General features: G+C 36.2%; 1 long non-coding RNA gene across 1 annotated transcript; it reads left to right on the forward strand.

Annotated features, from left to right (window-relative positions):
* The first annotated feature begins 3,790 nt into the window (after positions 1-3,790).
* LOC131552132 (uncharacterized) lies at positions 3,791-9,495 on the forward strand. Its single transcript, XR_009273912.1, has 3 exons — positions 3,791-3,933; positions 5,271-5,368; positions 8,990-9,495. It is a non-coding gene; the product is annotated as an uncharacterized LOC131552132 (long non-coding RNA).
* The last annotated feature ends 9,757 nt before the right edge of the window (positions 9,496-19,252 follow it).

Here is a 19,252-nt window from a genome sequence, read left to right on the forward strand (position 1 = left end):
AGAAAAGCACGGATTTAGCGTGGAAGACTCCGCTCAGGATCAAAGGTGCTTGTGGCTGCGCTAATACCGTCAGCTTCCATTTCCTCTGGAGTCTTGCTACGCTGGATTAGCTGGCCGTTTTTCTTTTTTTCATGTGTGAGAGAGAACAGCACCTCCCTACAGCCCCGCGCGGATTACCAGAACCCCTGCTGCTCCTCTAACACGCCTTTCGCTCTCATCTTGGGCCGCAGCGTCTGGTTTCCCATCCCTCGATCGCTACGACAGGAAGCTAAAAGCAGGTCCTGGATTAGCGAATGTGGCGGTCGTACGTGTGGGGATGTTTTTGTTGGCACGCTGAGATGTGGGCACGCAACGCAGACACAGATTAATGTTCTGATTCCACCTCCAGTCCCCGCCGGATGACTGGAGGACAGCCTGTCTCCATTTTTGGTCGTCTCTCAAGATAAACAAAGCGGAGAGGGTGAGAGGACGAATATGGAGACTCTCAGGAGAGAGAAAGAGTGAGTCAGCGGCCGGCTGGGTGTACATTAATTGAACATAAGAAAGCCAGGCTGGACACGCAGTGGTCAAAGAGCAGATGTGCAGGTCAAACTCATTTTCAGCGCTCTCTGAGAGACCGACACACATAAAACCACTACAGCTGGATGGATCATCTCATTCGCTCTCATGAGACATTCATTCAAACACACACACACACACGCTCGCCCACAAGTGGATTGAAATGGAAAACTGCGCAGTATGTGTACTATGCTGCCTACCATTTTTTTTTTTTAAATGGCATGCGAAGTTGAATGCATTACTCACAAGGAGGTCTATAATACCCGGAAAAAGCTATCCGTTAGCATTCACGTACATCTCAATGGCAGTTGCTGCTGTAAATATCACATTTTCAGCTGCTGCCTGTGCAGAAACGTACATCTGAGGTGGGTGAACACGCTATCTGCATTTGTTATCTCATATGTGTCATAGCGATGGATGGATTCATAGCAAAGAGAGAGAAAATTAGGCCGTTGGAAATCCTCATCTGTTTACCTCCTCAAGGGTCCTCCGGGTGAGATTGGCTCTCTGGAGTGAGTGACTCACACGTGTCAGAAGATCCCTGACTCTCGGAGAAATCACACTACCAGTTCAGTCAAGCACATTTTATGCCCACAGATGCATTGCTCTTGTGCTCTCTCGTTCTTATAGAGACGGTGATCCTTGGACAGGACTTTAAGATGCACAGTACCTCAACAATATTTCTCTGTTTGAAATATTCCTACTTTCCAGGTGATTCCAGCTTTAAATATTGATTCAGAAATAGACCCAAAAATAAAAAAAAGATAAATTTATAGCAGCGTTTACTGATTGCCCTTTTCCGTACAATGAAAGTGAATGGTGACTATGGCTGTAGAGCAAGATTTTTACAGATGATTAAAATTTCAGTTTTGGTTTTTCACACAAAGCTATAATATGTCTTCTGAATAATCAAAATAGACTCTTACTTACCGTTTTATGAAGCTTTTTTGTCTTTTGTCTTCTGATAAACTTCTACTTTTATGTTTCAGAGGAAAAAAGGGTTTGGAGCATTTTTAAGATTTTTAAATTTGGGTGAATTATTCCCTTGATATAATTCTTGAATGAGATTAGGGTATACAGATTTAGTGACTTTACTGGTGGGCTTGAGCACAAGACTTAACTCAAACTCTTTTAAAATGGTACCATTAATAATTTGTCACTTTTATCAGAAACTTTGCACAGACCCTTAGGACATGCTCTCAGAGTCATGTACTTAATTTTATTTTAGTATGCCAAAATAGTGCCAAGATCAGTCCTCCTGTTTGGCATCTTCAAAATCATGTTTAACTTATTAAAATGGTTATACAAATAATCAAATCCATGATGTTTGTAAAGTGTGGTGATGATCTGAGCCAGTTTGTGTGAATGTTAGCTAATTTTCTTCTCACAGAATAGCAAGCAGGAAACCAACATTTGCTGTTTGGCACTTTAGAAACCAATAAAAAGAAAGATGAGCTGGTGGAGGAGTGCTGAAAGGATTGTCCCATGAGCAAGGAAAGCAGCCATTACATTCCCTTGCGTTGTGATTGACAGGATTAGATGAACATACTCCTCCAGAACGTTTATTATTATTTGTTTAACAGCTCATTATCTGCATGAGCTTTTTCATAAAGTGCGCTCAAGCATTTCTCCCATTCACATGCAGATAGTGTTGCCAGATAATGCATTTGTGTTTTGTCTGTAATGCTGTTAAACTCAATGTTCTTACAGTGTGTGTGTGTTTTGTGCACTTAATGTTTAATATTATGGCTGAAGTTGCCTTCTGGGATCAATAAAGCATTGCTATCTCTCTTTATATTACTGAAGGTGACTTGAAAAGATCATGGGTTTTAATATAATAGGTTATTATGATAGAGGAACCAAAAATGTTCTGAGCTCATCTGGGCTGTTATTACTCACTGCTTCTCTTTAGGGAAACAAAACTGAAGAGAAGATGGGCATGAACAATTAATGGGAGAAATCGCTCAACCTCCTGACTGTAGGAAAGTAAATCCCGCCTTTCAATTAAAAGTGCGACTGTTAGCTGAAGCAGCAGAATGTATGATGCGGTTTTGTCAGATGCTATTGGCGATTTGACATGTCGCAGTTGAAACGTAAGCGATTTTGGTCTTTTTTACTGAAGTAGACTTGCCTGACTGTAAATAGGGCCTAGCTGGCTAAGGGCATTCCCGAGATGGCCACCAAGTAAATGGACTTGCTTTAAAAAAGACTTTACTTTTTTTTTAAACCTGTTTCTAAGTCTGTTGTATGTGGGCTGATCTTCTATTCGCTGAGTGCAAATTTTAGTATCTGTTGTTATTATTCGGCTGAGAAGAGACAGTCAAACTTATCCAAACAGAAAGACAACAACAATGTGGGTGTCTTTGGATCGAGCTCACAGAAAACACAGACTTCTCTGAGCACGACTGTGGTTTTAGTCCATTTCCCTTGTTCCAAAACAGCAAAAGTAGTGTTCTACTGGTGCACTTTTCACATGCTTTCTCATAAACACTGTTGCCTTGTTTCTTGTTTAATTGATTTCAGACAACTTTTCTACCTCTTGTGTGTCTCTCATATTGCATAATGTTTGCGCTCTGCCACCGTCGTGTTCTTCATTTGAACAGAAGTTATCTGGATATGACGGATGGTAATGACCACTCAGCTATGACAGATTGACGTGGGCTCTGAAAACTCATTTGTTTGCTAATGGTCAACTGCGCTTAGCTAAAAGTCTAAACATTAGCAAAAGCTGTAAACCTGGTGTATATCATTCCGAATTGGCAATAAATATCCAGTATAACAAATGTAATTGGCTGTAAAAGTGACTGACTGTGTCTTTGTTTTAAAATGAAGTGCTGAGATGGAGTCAAATCACCAGACTGCTGGTAAGGAAAATAAATCCTAATTGAAGCAGTGCAGCAGATCTTGCTAGGGGACATGGCATCTTTTTCTCCATTTCTCTTTACAGTATCTGCACGGTCTTACTCTCTTTATCACTTTCTCCTCTTGTGGTATTTCTATCTGTTCATAATTTATTTATTATATGACTATGATGGTACATATTGCAATGTTACAGTTTATATATGGTTTTTAATTCAATTTCAGCCTTATTTCAATTAACAAAAATGTTTTAATAGTTTGTTTTAGTTAATTATAATAACCCTGTTATTAGATGTATGGATAAGAAAAGGTATGTCATCTTTCCATGTGAGACTCATTCTCTCACTCTCTCTCCATACAGAAGAATGATGGAAAGGTTAGCTGTTCTGTTGGTCCAGTTCTGAGAACAGCACCGGATAGATTCCAGAGCTTTCTGTCAATCAAATTCAAACTGCTCAGACAGGAAATGAAACGCTGTCAGAATGAAACCTGGAGCTTCACACTGGCAGCACAGAGGTAGAACAGAGGTTACAACAGGAAAAGTTTTAATCACTTCCCACTTTCACCCAAACTCTTTCACTGAACTTAAAGCTGCAAAATGTTATTCAAAAAAAAGGTCATTTAAAATGTCCAGTTTTGTAGCATTTTAGCAATTAATAAGATTTCCTGCACCAAAAACCATCATAATGCAGTTAACAGTGTCAATCACACTTATTGTGAAATCGTATTGCTGTATGTACAGTCCTGCTCGATTAACAGTATATTAAATCTCAAATATCTTTATTAGCTGAAACAAACAGATTACGCTGCATTTTTACATTTAATGCAGACAGGCAAAAGTGGTCGTCATTGGAGTCTTATTACATCGCAAGTAGGCCTAGTTAGTCTTAGTTTTCTCTACTGTACCTTATGTCTTTATATGGCTAATGTTTTGCATGCAATAATGAGTAATAATGCTTACATAGTGTTTAATGTTATTTTTAAATATCTATTTTAATTAATACATTTTTGTGCTACATGTTTGAGCACACTAGAGAAAATCCTTGTATTTTGCATTATTATGTGCGTATGTTACTGTTTTTGTCTAATGCTCTACTGAGAGAAGGAGCAGAAAAGTTGCATATTTTCACAAGGTTTTCTTTTTGAATTTGGTTCATTTCACTTATTTCCCCCCTTCGTTTTTTATAACTAATGTTTTACTTTGCACATTGTAAAATGAAAACAGAAATATTCATTATTGACTCACTTGTCTAGCTGTATAAGCACAATTTTGTTTTTACCTTCTCGGGCAATGAAATCTCCGGCATGAGCCTCCACTCAGTCACGTTCCTGTCTCCGAGCCTCGGCCGCTGGTTAAGCTCCTGCGGTTATGTTGTGTGTTGTCTACGCCAGACTCTCCCGTGTGAAGGGCAGCCCATAAAACAGTCTATTATTGTTATTACGGCAGCAGCGCTGCGCCCAGCCACTCCGGCAGCAAAGATGGAACCAGTCATTAAATTTAAATTGAGCAATATTTTCTTTTGACGCTGAAGAGGGGCTGTTAAGATGGATTCATATTTCCTTTGCTGTTATTCATTTATTTGTTGCATAAACTTAAGATTTATTGGCGCTGTGTTCATTCAAATGTAGGAGCGTGCACGTTCCCCTGGAGAGATGCTTTCATAAGGCATGCATTAAAAATGAAAAACACGAGAAGGCGTTATTAGGCCACTATTAACAGGAGACTGTGCGATTTGGCATGCTTTCATACTGTATTGCTCTAATTTCCGTAGACGTCAACATGGTGTTGGTAGCAGTAAAACAGCAAATAACCGCTCTGATATCATCATCTTCTGCTGTTTCTCTCTTCTCAGCTCTGTTGACAGTAGGATGAGGCAGGGGAAAGAGGAAAGATGGCTGGATGGATATCTGTTGTGATTAGACGGGTCTCGGAGGAGATCTGCAGTGCTGGGTAAGGCTGGAATCAAAGTGAGCACTATGTGGATGTGTAGACATGTGCCTCGTCTCGTTCTTTCACTCGTCAGGTCAGGCTGTACTGAATGTGGCAACAGTGGTGGGGGTCGTAGAGGTCAAGTGGAGCTGCGGGTGCAGACCACCGATCATGTAGAAAATGCATAAGAGGTCATTTGTCATGTTCAGCAATGTCTCTCTTTCTTGTTTCTCCTTTTTATTTTTAGTCTCCCTGTTATTGTTATGATTGTAGACATGCAAAGCATGAAAAGTGTATGATTATGTGTTAAATATAAAAATGCAAGATTGGATTTTGAACTCAGGACTGCTCACATGCAAGGGAGAATCGACACTTTTAAATATAAAGATTCTTTATTGTCATCTACGGTTCCATGAAGAACCTTAAACATCCATGGAACATTTTCATTGCACAAAAGGTTCTTTAGATTATTAAAATGTTATTCACACTAAGAAAAATGGTTCTTTTAACATTTGTTCATTGCAAGGTGGCATTGTTACGAAAAAAAACAAAACAAAAAAAACCTTTTGGAACCTTTATTTTTAAGCAATTTAAAGAAATAATTTTTAGACAAACATTTTATCCTAATAATCTTAGATACAGTCACAGTTACTTAGATATCAAAATTTTTATTAGTGGCCTAGTAGTGCAGAATATGAAGATTTTATTTTATTTTAAGCAGTTGTATATATCTTTTTTTTTTTTTTGAAAGAAAGAAATCAGGGTTGTGTTAAGCATTTGGATTTTTGATTCATAAAAAGAGAGAGAAAAAAATAGACTATGCACTAATTCTAGTTGTGGCATAATGAGTAAACATGACCCATAAGTTGCTGGTTCGAGCTCTGCAATGAGTTTGCTTTAAAAAATCACCATTGTGCCCTTAGACTTAAGTCAGTCTTTACCTATAATAAATGTCCTACACGTTTCTGCCTAAATTAATAATTAGAATCTTAATCGATTAAATACTACATCTCCTATTACGTTCATTGGTATATTGTGACACAACTTTTTGTTGTAGTAAAGTTAGCATCATTGACCAACTCTAATGCAGAAGGGAACACAATTATGAAGGTGTCTGGTTTCCTTTTATGGTAGTTGTTTCATTTGTTCGTTTTAGATGTTTATGTTTTGTTTACTTTCTTGGTGATAATTCCCTAGCTTTGAGTCTTGGGAACACCCGTTCCCATTCACGACAAAGGCTTCCAGAACATTCTGCAGGTAAGACATTGGCAGACAGTGCCGCAGCAATAGCAAAAAGTTGTTGCGGTTGGTTTGCCATCTGGAAAAAAACTTCCCTTGAGGAAGAAACGGATGAAACGGATTATTCAAAGTTTTGTGAGTTTGCAGCTCTGAGAGATTTTGAGGGCGTGAGTTTTACCTGCTGTTACCTGCTGAGAGTTTATAGCCCTGGGTATCCGTCTGAAACAAACTGATCAAATCCACCGAGGAATGAATCACGAACTACACTGCAGTACTAAAGCTTCAAAAAATAATACAATGCTGATTTTTAGTTAAACAGCCCACATAGAGGAATGTTTTATTGCTCAGAGGTTGCTCTTTTGTAACTTAAGTGAACTTACTAAAATTCTTTAGGAACAATAAGCAGAAGAAGAAGCAGTCTTTTGCAGCTATAACAGCTTCTACTCTTCTGGGAAGGATTTCCACAAGATTTCGAGTGTTTTTATGGGACTTTTTGCCCATTCGTCCAATAGAGCATTTGTCTGGTCAGACATTGATGTTGAACGAGAAGGCTGAGCTCGCAATCTCTTTTCCAGATCTTCCCAGAGGTGTTTGATGAGGTCAGGGCTCTCTGCAGGCCAGTCAACTTCTTCAACACCAAACTCATCCAACCATGTCGTTATGGACCTTGCTTTGTGCATTGAGGCACAGTCATGCTGGAATAGAAAAGGGCTTTCCACAAACTGTTCCCACAAAGTTGGAAGCATAGTATTATCCAACATGTCTTGGTATGCTGAAGCATTAAGATTTTCCTTCACTGGAAGTGAGAAGCCTAGCCCAAGTCAGGCAGGTGATGTTCTTCTGGCATCTGCCAAACCCAGACTTGCCCATCAGACTGTCAAACAGAGAAGCACAATTTTTCACTCCGGAGAACAGTAGCCAGATTCACGAAAACCTTCTTAAGAAATAAATTAATACATTTCTTAAGATAATTTCCAAGAAGTTTGTAAGAATGTTCCTAAGTGCAATTCTTGCTAAATTCTCAAATATGTTCTTAGGAACATCTTATTTTCTTCTTAAGAAGAAAATGTTTTTTATCAGACAGTCTTTATCTGATTGAATAAATGGCATTTCCTGCAGAAAACTGCCAAATATTGTCATATTTAAAGGCAAGATCTCTATCTGACTCTCTCTCTTTTTTTGTGGAGTTGTTATTGAATTTTGAATTCACAAAAGGCGCATCACACACAATTATGACTGATCATTGTTTACATTATCAGTTATTGGTGTGTCACTGCAGAAAACTTGTGCACATCGCTGTTAATAGTCCTACTGTGATTTATATGTAACTAGTGTTGTTGTAATGCTTAAATATAACAATTCATTTTCAATAACCCAATAAATTAATTAAATCATTCTTACCATTTGGTATTTAAGACAAGTCTGAGGTTACACTACCTTTAAGAATTTATTTACGAGGATTTTTAAGATACTTTTCAAGAATATTCTTAGATTTTTTCTTGTTATTAAATAAGAAGAAAATGGCAGTTAATAAGAAATTTCTTCCTAAGAATGCTTTGTGGATCTGGCTCTAGGTTTCCACTGCTCCAGAGTCCAGTGGCAGCATGCTTTTTACACCACTTCGTCCGATGCTTGGCATTGGTGATGCGAGGCTTGCATACAGCTGCTCAACCAAACCCATTGCATGAAGCTCCCGTCACACAGTTTTTGTGCTGAAATTAATGCTAGGGAAAGTTTAGATCTCTTCAGCTCTGAATCAGCAGAGCACTAGCTACATGGTGACCCCGCTCTGATCTTCCACTTTGTGGTTGAGTTGCTACTGTTTCTAAACACTTCTACTTTTCAATAATACCACTAACAGCTGACCAAGGAATATCTAGCAGGGATGAAATTTCATGAACTGCAAAGGTGGCATCCTTTCACAGTACCATGCTTGAATTGACTGAGCTCTTCAGAACGTTGCATTTTTTTCACTAATGTTTGTAAATGCAGACTGCTTACTTGATTTTATACACGTGTGGCAATGGGTCTGATTGAAATACACGAATTGAGTAATTAGGAGATTGTCCCAATACTTTTGTCCATATGGTGCATCGTATAATTTGATCTTGGAAGTATTTAATGAGGAATGCTCGAGTTCATATATTTTTGACTGCAGATGTTGGTATCATGGCAATTATAAGTTTGAAACACTGTAGGGATTTTTCTGAAACTCTTCTACTTCTTAGATTCTGACAGCCTTTTGCTTTCCATTTATCTTTGTTGCTGTCTAGAAGAAACAACTGAGATTTTTCTTTCATATCAAACCACAAGTCAAATTTGCTCGTTCACAACTTGCTCCTGGTGTGTTTTGAACGTGTATGAACTGTCTGTGTGTCTGCTTGTGTCTTGCCCGCTCTGCAGTAAACAGCTTGTCGGGCTTCTTCTGGCCTTCCATCATGCTGACAATCAAACAGCTGACCCAAAGAAGATCAGACCGTTTTTCGCTTACCTTTTCCAGCTTCGACTACTGCTGTTCTCTCCAGAAAATATCAGCCAAGTGTTTCTCAAATCTTAATCCTACAGTAAGTGACACTTAAACATGTAGACACATTCCCTGGTGTATTAACTCTAAATTCAGGAATTAATTTATTATAATGAATTTGTGTAAAATTATGTACTTTAGTTTTGCCATAGTCTTTCCCCCAGGAGACCAATAAAGCAATAGAACTACAAAGAGAAAATAAAACCAGTGTGAATTGTCATCCCCGAGGGTAAGGAACAATTTTACATATTTGTTATTTAACACGGGACTCGAGAGGATGAAATAATAGAAAGAAAGATGACAAAAGAAAACAAGAAGGGATGTGTTAACCTTTTTGTTACTCTAATAATATTCTCTGACATGAGCCTCTGCTCGTCTAAACAATGCAAGAAAATGTCACAAGAAAATAATTATCAATCAGTGGTTACCATGGTGTAGCTATGTGATTGCTATTGTATTTTGAGTGGTTACTGTTATTATTATTATTTCTCATATCCTTTAAGTTAATATATGCTAAACCAATAAGTGAATGTGTTTGATTCATTCATTCACTCAATTTTTCTTTCTTTCTTTTTCTATCGCATTTTCTTTATATTCTTGCTTTTTTGTCATTTTTTCACTTTTTTCGCTCTTTCTTTTTCTTTCTTTCTTTCTTTCTTTCTTTCTTTCTTTCTTTCTTTACGCTTTCACTCTTTATCTTTCACTCTTTTTACACTCTTTCACTCTTTCTGTTGTGATATCTTTCTGTGCTCTTTTGTATCCTTTATCATTTTCTTTCACTTTTTTGTTCTTTTACTCTCTTTCGTGCTCTCCTTTTGTGCTCTCTTTATTTCACTTTCTTTTTTCTTTTGCACTTTTTTCTTTCTTTCTTTTTCTTTTTCTTTTTTCACTTTTTCTTTTCGCTTTCTCTTTGTCTTTCACCTTTTCTCTTGTTCTGTCTTTTGCTCTCTTTCACTCTTTATGCTTTCTTTTTCTCTCTCTTTCTTTCTCTCTTTCTTTTGCTTTTTCACTCTTTCTTTTGTGTTTACTTTCTTTCAGGTCTATGATAAAGAGGCAAGTAAATAAATAAATAACTCCCAGAAACATACAAAGATTAAATACAAGTATATTTCAATATTTCATGGAGACTTGAACATACTCTCTTTTCTCTTGAGCTGCTAAAAAAACTATCCAAAACACTCTAGTAACCACCTAGCAACCGCATAGCAACCTGCCAAAATCCACTCATACATCTTAGCATTCCAAAATGAATGCCATAGTTTGCATGGGCAGCACCACTCAAATGTTGTTTAGAAAATATGTAAATGTACTTCTGTATTGAAAGAGTGCTTTTAGGTAAGAGTTGATTTGTTTTGAACAGCTGTGCTCCAGCATTATTATGCATCTGCACAAAGAGCCTGACGTTTATCGGGTTAGCATCTTACAGATATTACATTTGTACAAGTATCTGCCTTTATTTAATTAAATGCTTTTAAAAAAAAAAAAAAAGAAGCTCACTTGTTCTTTTAGATCATATTCCTTGCGCTGAGGTTTAACCTTGCCTTCATCCCTGTGTGAGTCATCGGTCAGCCAGATGGGAGCAGACAGCAATACTTTTTTTTTTTTTTTTCTTTTATTCATGTATGTGAAAACACATTTTTTCTTCTTTCCGAGGTCTGCTCAAGGATGGCAGGAATCCAGACGGACTGATGGCAGCGCTTGGCCAGGGAAATAGAAGGTAATTAGTTATTTCTTCTGGAAAACTGCCATTTAATTTCAAATATTGGAGTCTAATTTACATTTAAGTGATTACTTACACAGGTCAAGGTTAAGAGCAGCTGTTAAACTCAAATATATATAGCCGAGGATGTAGTTATCCTCAAAAAATCTGCTATTTCACTTCATATCATTCTCATGTTTATCACAGCAGGCAGCCTGTACTGCAAACTGCAGAATATGACTGTATTTGTAGTCTGCTCTCCATACAGCTTCCTAGGTTATGCTGGTATCGTGCTAGTTTGTTGTTTGCAGTGTAGATGTGGTGTCAAATTTTATTTACTGTATGTTCTCTTTCTCTCTTCCACCCTCTCTGTGGATTGGGAATTGTTAGGAATGCATGTATGGGTATGTCAGAATTACACGCTGTCTTTCAAAAATAATAGATAGTAGCATACGATTTGTGCACTCTGCATGGTATGCACATTTTCTGTATGCATAAAATACCCAGATGACCTACTACACCTGGCAGATTGTGCAGTAATTAAGCATTCTCATATCCCACAATGCACTGAGCTAAACTTGACTTTACATTTCCAGTGAGAATGAACTGGAAGTCAAATCAACAGTCAAGTCGGTTTTTTTATGATATAATTTAATTGGACGGCCAAAAGTTGAATATTTATAGCCAAAATTGGATGCAAAAATAAGTTTGTAAGTATTGAATAATTTTTGAGAATATAACTGGATGCCACTCGCTGAATTAAAAATACACTAATGTTTAAGTTTGTGGTTGGTAATTTTTAAATTATTTTGAATACACTATAAAGAACAATATTGCAAAAACAAAAATAATAATTATATATATATATATATATATATATATATATATATATATATAACTGATTTATATTTTAAAATGTAGTTTATTTCTGTGATGGTAAAGCTGAATTTTCAGCATCCATTACTCCGCTCTTCAGAAATCATTTTAATTGCTTATTTGGTGCTCAAGAAACATTTCTTATTATTATCAGTGTTGAAAACAGTTGTGGTGCTTAATATTTTTTAATATTAATAATTTTTTTTGTGTGTTTTTTTTTTCGACCATGATTCTCTGAATAGAAAGTTCAAAAGAACAGCTTTTTTTACATGATTGATAACAAAAAATACTAAAATAAAAAATCTGACAGCAAACCTTTAAACGGTATTGTACAATGGTAGTACAGTAACAATGTTGCATACACGTTTTTTTTTTTTTTGTGCATACTGCATCCTTTTTCAAAAAGTTTTTATCAGTATGCATTTTTCATTGTTCAGTATACAATACGTTAATATCCCATCATAATGCACAGGAATATTTTCTCTGGAGTCTCCTTAGGTTAAGCGTTCAATACAGGACTTAATTCAACAGCCTCAAAGCTTTGACCCCAGTGCCATAATACCAGATATCCATATTAATTTCCAAGCAACTTGTATAAAATTATCTGAATTAAGGCATTGTGTCAGCAGTGTAGAATCAAGTAGTTGTTTACTACACTGTAAAAAATAAAAAGTTGAGTTAACTTAAAAAATTAAGGTAATTTGCTGCAAAGCAATTTTGAGTTTACTCAACTTTAGTAGATGAAGTTGTGCAAATTAATTTATAAAAGTTCACTAAAACTACTGGTTTAAGTTGAGTGAACTACCTGTCAAACTTTTAAAAATGAGTTGGCACAACTTAGTTCTTGAAGTTCAGTAAACTCAAAATTGCTTTGCAGCAAATTACCTTATTTTTTTAAGTTAACTCAACCACATTTTTTCAACTATTTAAATGTATAACTTTAAATCTTACATCCAGACTCTCAGCCACAATGCATGCTCCCCTCACATCATTTAAGAACACAAATGCACACAGTGCAAACAATACTGTAAATACAACACAAACAATGTTTTGTCATCATTACAGAAAGTGTTTATTGGCATTCTGCAAAATGACAACTTCAAAAGGAACAAAATTTGGTATGCAGTTTTACTCCACTCAAACTAGGATAACAAAAATAATAATAATAAAAAAACTCGTCAACTAAATTTCGAGTGGCATGCAACAAAATTTACAACAAAAATGCTCTTAAATTATTTTTTTTAAGTGCCAAAATAGTCAATTTTTTCTTTTTAAATTCTGCAGCAATAAGCAAAGTCTTAAATCAAAAGTCACAACAAACGTGGTATATAATATGACTTACAATATAGCTCCCAATTGTAAGTCGCTTTGGATAAAAGCGTCTGCTAAATGACTAAATGTAAATGTAAATGTAAATAATTGAAAGGAAGCTAAACTTTATCATCACCTTAAACTTTCCTAATTTTTGCACATGCATAATGCAACAAACAAGCTGGATCAATAAGCAAAATATTTCAACTATTAACACAGCACTTAAAGGAATAATTCAACCAAAATTATTCTGAAAATTTTGTCATCATTTACTAACTCCCATGTCGTTCTAAACCCTTGTTCATACTCAGAACACAAATTAAGATATTTTAATAAAATTTGAGAGATTTCTATCCCTGTACTGAAAAGGCTGTTCACCCAAAACTTTGACACTTCAAAACATTCATAAAGAGATCATAAATAATAAAAAAATATATATAATAAATTAATATCAATTGAGCAGTTTAAGTCTTCTGAAGAGACGCAGTTGTAGGGATGCATGAATTAGGGTTTAGAAAATATAAGTTTTATTACATTTATACCATTAATATTAGTATTATTTATTAATATTATTTCTATATATTATCTATTAATATTGTTTTTATTTTTCTTATAATGTCTTGTAGCCTGTATTAGGGATTTACACACTCACACTTATTTTTTTTAATTGATGTGAACTTGTAGCAAAAAATGATCATGCTCTAACAACAGTTATTATCTGAATACAAATAATAAATGACAGTTGACAATGAACATGAAAAAATACATCAGAAAGTAAAATACAAAATAGAAATAGAACATAGATGTAATGAAGACCAAGTTCCAGTGAAATACTGTATCTTCAGGATCCTCTGTGATGCCTTTAAGTCCATCATTTTGGTGTGATTGAGTGTTGGTTTCTCTGCAGATGATGAGGTTGTGAATGTGATGCATCTGAAATACACAGTTGACTTTAGAGTTAAAGAGTCTCCTTGTGTTTATATAAAAACAATTATGCTATTTAAGGCCATAAGCAAAAATAGATATATAAGCACTTATAAACAGTATGCCCATCATAATATTAAAAAAAGAAAAAGAGATTTAAAGTCAAGAGATAGCTTAAATATAGCTTTAACGTTTATTCATAAGCCCAAGTAATAATTTTATTATAAATATCTAAAAGAAATCTAACAGTGGATCATGAACTCAATATCTCTGTTACTTACTTAGTGGAGATCCTTAACTGAACAGAGCTGGTTACACTAAAAAGAAACTAAAAAAGAAAAATACATTATTGGTACTGGAAAACTAGTTACAATATGAAAGTTAAAATTTATTGATATTGTAAGAAATCATTTTACCTGTTGAAACTGTTGACAGTCTGTGTAGCTGGATGGTTGAACTCCAGAAAATCAGTAATGAGGTGCTTTGACAGTTACAGATTTTAAAAACAAAAAGGCAGGAATAAAGAACCCTAAACTCGGTTCTAAATAGAAGTGTTACTACACGTAACAAACCTTTAATGAACCATCTTTTTAGAGTGTACTTATAATGCAATGCTAATTGACAGTTTTTCAAGCTATTACTGTATAGAATACTAAAAATAATATAATTTCTATGTTGTTTTTTTATGAATACACGTTATATAAGACTCAAACTCACGGCACTTGTAGAGATGGAGCAGCATTTATTGTGAAATGCATAATGTGTAATGTGATCACGTCTCTTCAGAAGACTTTGATTAAACTGTTTGATTCATATGGATTCATTTTACAATCTCTTTATGATCATTTTGTAGCATCAGAATTTTAGGTGAATAGTTTTTCAGTGAATGGACATAAATATCTCAGGTTTCATTAAAAATATCTTCATTTGTGTACTGAAGATGAACAAATGTCTTATCGACATGACGGTGAGTAAATGATGACCGAATTTTCATTTTTTGGCTGAACTAAATTAAGCCAAAGAGGACAGCAACAGCAGTGGTAAGGTCATGTATATATTCCAGCACAATCTGCATCTCTAGTACGACACCTCTGGGTTTGAGTGGATGGTGGCAACATCATCTTTCAGTGATAGATAAAATGCTCATCTTCATCCCCTTGGATGGACATCCTCTGGCTCTGTGTCCTGCAGTAAAAAAATTAAATAAAAATTTAGATTTCTACTAAATATTGACATTAATGTTTAAAACATTGCAAATAATAATAATACAATTCTGTATAACTACTAATTCTACAACCGTGTTAGTATTTTCAGCAGTGAGTGTTGTCTTAACTTTTTATTTTTGTAACATTAAGGGAACAGATATCAGCAGGTTTATGAGGCTAATGCACGGATCAAATTTAGTGATACACAGGCAATTTTTCTCTCAACTGTTGACTCTCACTTCAGACCTGACATAACTGACTGTTTACGTGAATACTCACCATAATGGACATTTTGATATAACTTATATCTCACAATTTAAGCAAACTAAGCTGCTAAAAAGTGCTGAATTTGTGATCGCATACTTTCGGACATAAATTTGTGTAATGACAAGGGTATGACATAGGTATTACAAGGAGAAGGTAATTTTCAGGACATTACCCCATGTCCCCACTTTTCCAAACGCTTATAAATCACACAGAATGGAGTGTACTGAAAATCTGAAATAGCACAAAGTTTCCTGTAAGGGGTAGGTTTAGGTGTAGGGTTGGTGTAGGGAAATAGCACATACAGTTTGTACAGTATAAAAACCATTACGCCTATGGGATGTCCCCACTTTTCACAAAAACAAACGTGTGTGAATAAGCACGTTTATCATCTTACACATCCTGCACTTTATTTTCTCATTCATGCATGTTTCTTCATGGTGACGTCATCATATACTTTGTTGGCCACTGAATAAATACAACAATTGTTTCACATATGCACCGGTATCACGGTATTTAAAAAAAAAAAAAAGTCCTTTTTTTTTTTTGAACTGTGTACCAGTAATCAACATAAACATTTGAACTGTACCTCTAAACATATATCTTAATACATAACGTTATCTTTCAAATGCTAACTGCTCGTGCTTGAAAAACAAAGCTGGCTAACTTGTTAGCCGCCAGACTTCTTTCAACACAAAGTTCATTCTTTCTTTTAGGAACATTTACAAACCTAACTGTGTAGTTTATTTGGTTTACTTGTATTAAATCTAGGTAGAAAAGAACTTACCTTGTCAAGGAGACTCCCTTTTCCCCATCGTTGTTGATGTTTGAAGCTGCAAACCCTGTGTATAATCCAGAGATGACGCTTTGTGCATGCGCAGTGATGTGAAGTTAACCGCTCAAGTGAAGTCAAAATATTGAGTTTTACTCAACTTTCATATTTATGTTCATTGAGCGAAATATAGTAAACATTCAGTTAACTTGTTTTGATGTGTAAACTCAACATTTTGCTAAAAAAAATGTTCACCTGACTTAAATTTTTAATTGAGTTAACAATTTGGAGTTTTTACAGTGTACAATGTGACACCTTGCAAACTTCATATTGTTTCATGTTTTTTTTAAATAGAATGCAGTATGTACTGTGCTGTAAGCATTATACTAGCAGTCAATTCCAAACAAATCCTTTGTTTTCATAGCAATGAGCAGTATTTTCCTTGTGTATGTGTGCCGTATGTGCAGTAATGATAATGTTGATCTCCATAGACCTTATTTGAGTGGAAACCTGCTGTTGTCATCTGCAGCTTAAATAGATGTCATTTTTACAAAGTGATTTCGGAAGCAAATTTCAGGAGCTCACACAGACGGGCACCAGACTGCTATAAAAACATATGAACACAAACGCCACAGGCAGACGCACACACACAAACACACAGTTTATGATGAAACACCCCCCGCAGTGTCGCTTTCTGAGGGCAAGTCTATATTGCACAGTTGTGTCATCTGCTATTATGACTTCATTACGGGACCAAACACCTCCGTCTGCTAGGAAATGGATGAGTGTCATCCATTCTTTTTTCACCCAAATAGATGAGTGTCATCACTTGTTTCCGCCTGGCTGCTTGGGGCCACCCTGTTCACGGGGGCCCTCATCCATTCTGCCTTCTTTATTGACCCTCCTTATCTGGAGGGCTGAAAAAGAAAGGATGGCAGGGGGAAAGCAGTGACATCATTCAGGACCGGACCAAACAAGGGCCCGGGAGCCTGTGGCGTTGTTTTCATTTCCCTCGTAAATTAAATCATCTAGAAAGGTTGTTCTCGGACGGTGGACTCAGGTAGAGTATCGCTGGCCACCGTGACATGATTTGTTAGGCAGCGATGAGTGTGTGTGAGATGAGAGGCTCAAAAAAGACATTCTCATTCCTCTTATGACAACTTTAATGAGACAGGAAAAGAGATATTTCTCCATCAGGACCATGGATGTCTTAATTGATTGAATTTCGAAGGAAAATTAAAAGTTATGGCTGTGAATGGCCCAGCAGAAATCTCTGATCCACTCAACGTAATTTAATAGAAAGTGCTGTTATGTTTGATAGGGGGAGATGAGTGTGCTCTTCAAATGACCTCGACAGGCCATTTTCCCTCTCTGGGTTTGTTGAGAGGCGTATACTACGTACTACTCAGTTTTTGTCAATTTTCTGCATGTCCATCTACATTTAACATACGCATTCTACAACTAGAGCACACTGTATTGTATCACGCTCAACTACATATTTTATGTCCAGTGGGGAATTTAAACTAGAAGCAATATCAGTTGTTTTAAAGGTATAGTTCACCCATAATGAAAAATTGTTATTGTTTACACACCCTCGTGTTGTTCCAAACCTGTATGACTTTCTTTCTTTAGCAGAATATATATATATATATATATATATATTATTATTATTATATATATATATATATATATTAATCAAAGATAACGCAAGTAAACACAACATGCAGTTTTTTAAATGAAGTTTTTTATTATGAAGGGAAAACAAAATCCAAACCCACATGGCCCTGTGTGAAAAAGTGCTTGCCCCCTCCTATTAAATCATGAAAGAACTGTGATTAACCACATTATTTTAGAAAGCTGAGTTAAATTTCACTAGCCAAACCCAGGCCTGATTACTGCCAGACCTGTTGAATCAAGAAATCACTTAAATAGAACCTGTCTGACAAAGTGAAGCATGCTTAAAGAGCAACACATCATTCCATGATCTTAAGAAATTCATAAACAGATGAGAAACAAAATAGTTTACATGTATTAGTCTGGAAAGGGTTATATTTCAAATTACATTTCTAAGGCTTTGGGACTCCAGCAAACCATGGTCAGAGCCATTATCCACAAATGGAGAAAACTTGGAACAGTGGTAAACCTTCCCAGGAGTGGCCGGCCTACCAAAATTACTCCAAGAGCACAAAGACGACTCATCCAGGAGGTCATAAAAGAACCCAGAACAACATCTAAAGAACTGCAGGCCTCACTTGCCTCAACTAAGGTCAGTGTTCATGATTCAACAATAAGAAAGAGACTGGGCAAAAACAGCATCCATGGGAGAGTTCCAAGGCAAAAGCCATTGCTGACCAAAAAGAACACAAAGGCTCGTCTCACATTTGCCAAAAAAATATCTTGATTATCCCCAAGACCTTTGGGCAAATATTCTGTGGACTGATGCAACAAAAGTTGAACTTTTTGGAAGGTGTGTGTCCCGTTACATCTGGCGTAAAACCAACACAGCATTTCATAAAAAGAACATCATACCAACAGTCAAACATGGTGGTGGTAGTGTGATGGTCTGAGGCTGCTTTGCAGCTTCAGAACCTGGATGACTTGCCATAATTGATGGAACCATGAATTCTGCACTCTATCAGAAAATCCTGAAGGAGAATGTCAGGCCATCAGTTTGTGACCTCAAGCTCAAGTGCACTTGGGTTATGCAGCAGGACAATGATTCCAAACACAGCAGCAAGTCCACCTCTGAATGTCTCAAGAAAAACAAAATTAAGGTTTTGGAGTGGCCAAATCAAGGTCTGGACTTAAATCCAATTGAAATGCTGTGGCATGACCTTAAACAGTCCATTCATGCTCGAAAACCCTCCAATGTGGCTGAATTAAAACAATTCTGCAAAGAAGAGTGGGCCAAAATTCTTTCACAGCGATGTGAAAGACTCATTGCCAGTTATCGCAAACGCTTGATTGCAGTTGTTGCTGCAAAGGGTGGCACAACCAGTTATTAGGTTTAGGGGGCAAGCACTTTTTCACACAGGGCCATGTGGGTTTGGATTTTGTTTTCCCTTCATAATAAAAAACTTCATTTAAAAAC

This window comes from Onychostoma macrolepis, chromosome 02, assembly GCF_012432095.1.
Source record: "Onychostoma macrolepis isolate SWU-2019 chromosome 02, ASM1243209v1, whole genome shotgun sequence".
Classification (NCBI taxonomy): Eukaryota; Metazoa; Chordata; class Actinopteri; order Cypriniformes; family Cyprinidae; genus Onychostoma; species Onychostoma macrolepis.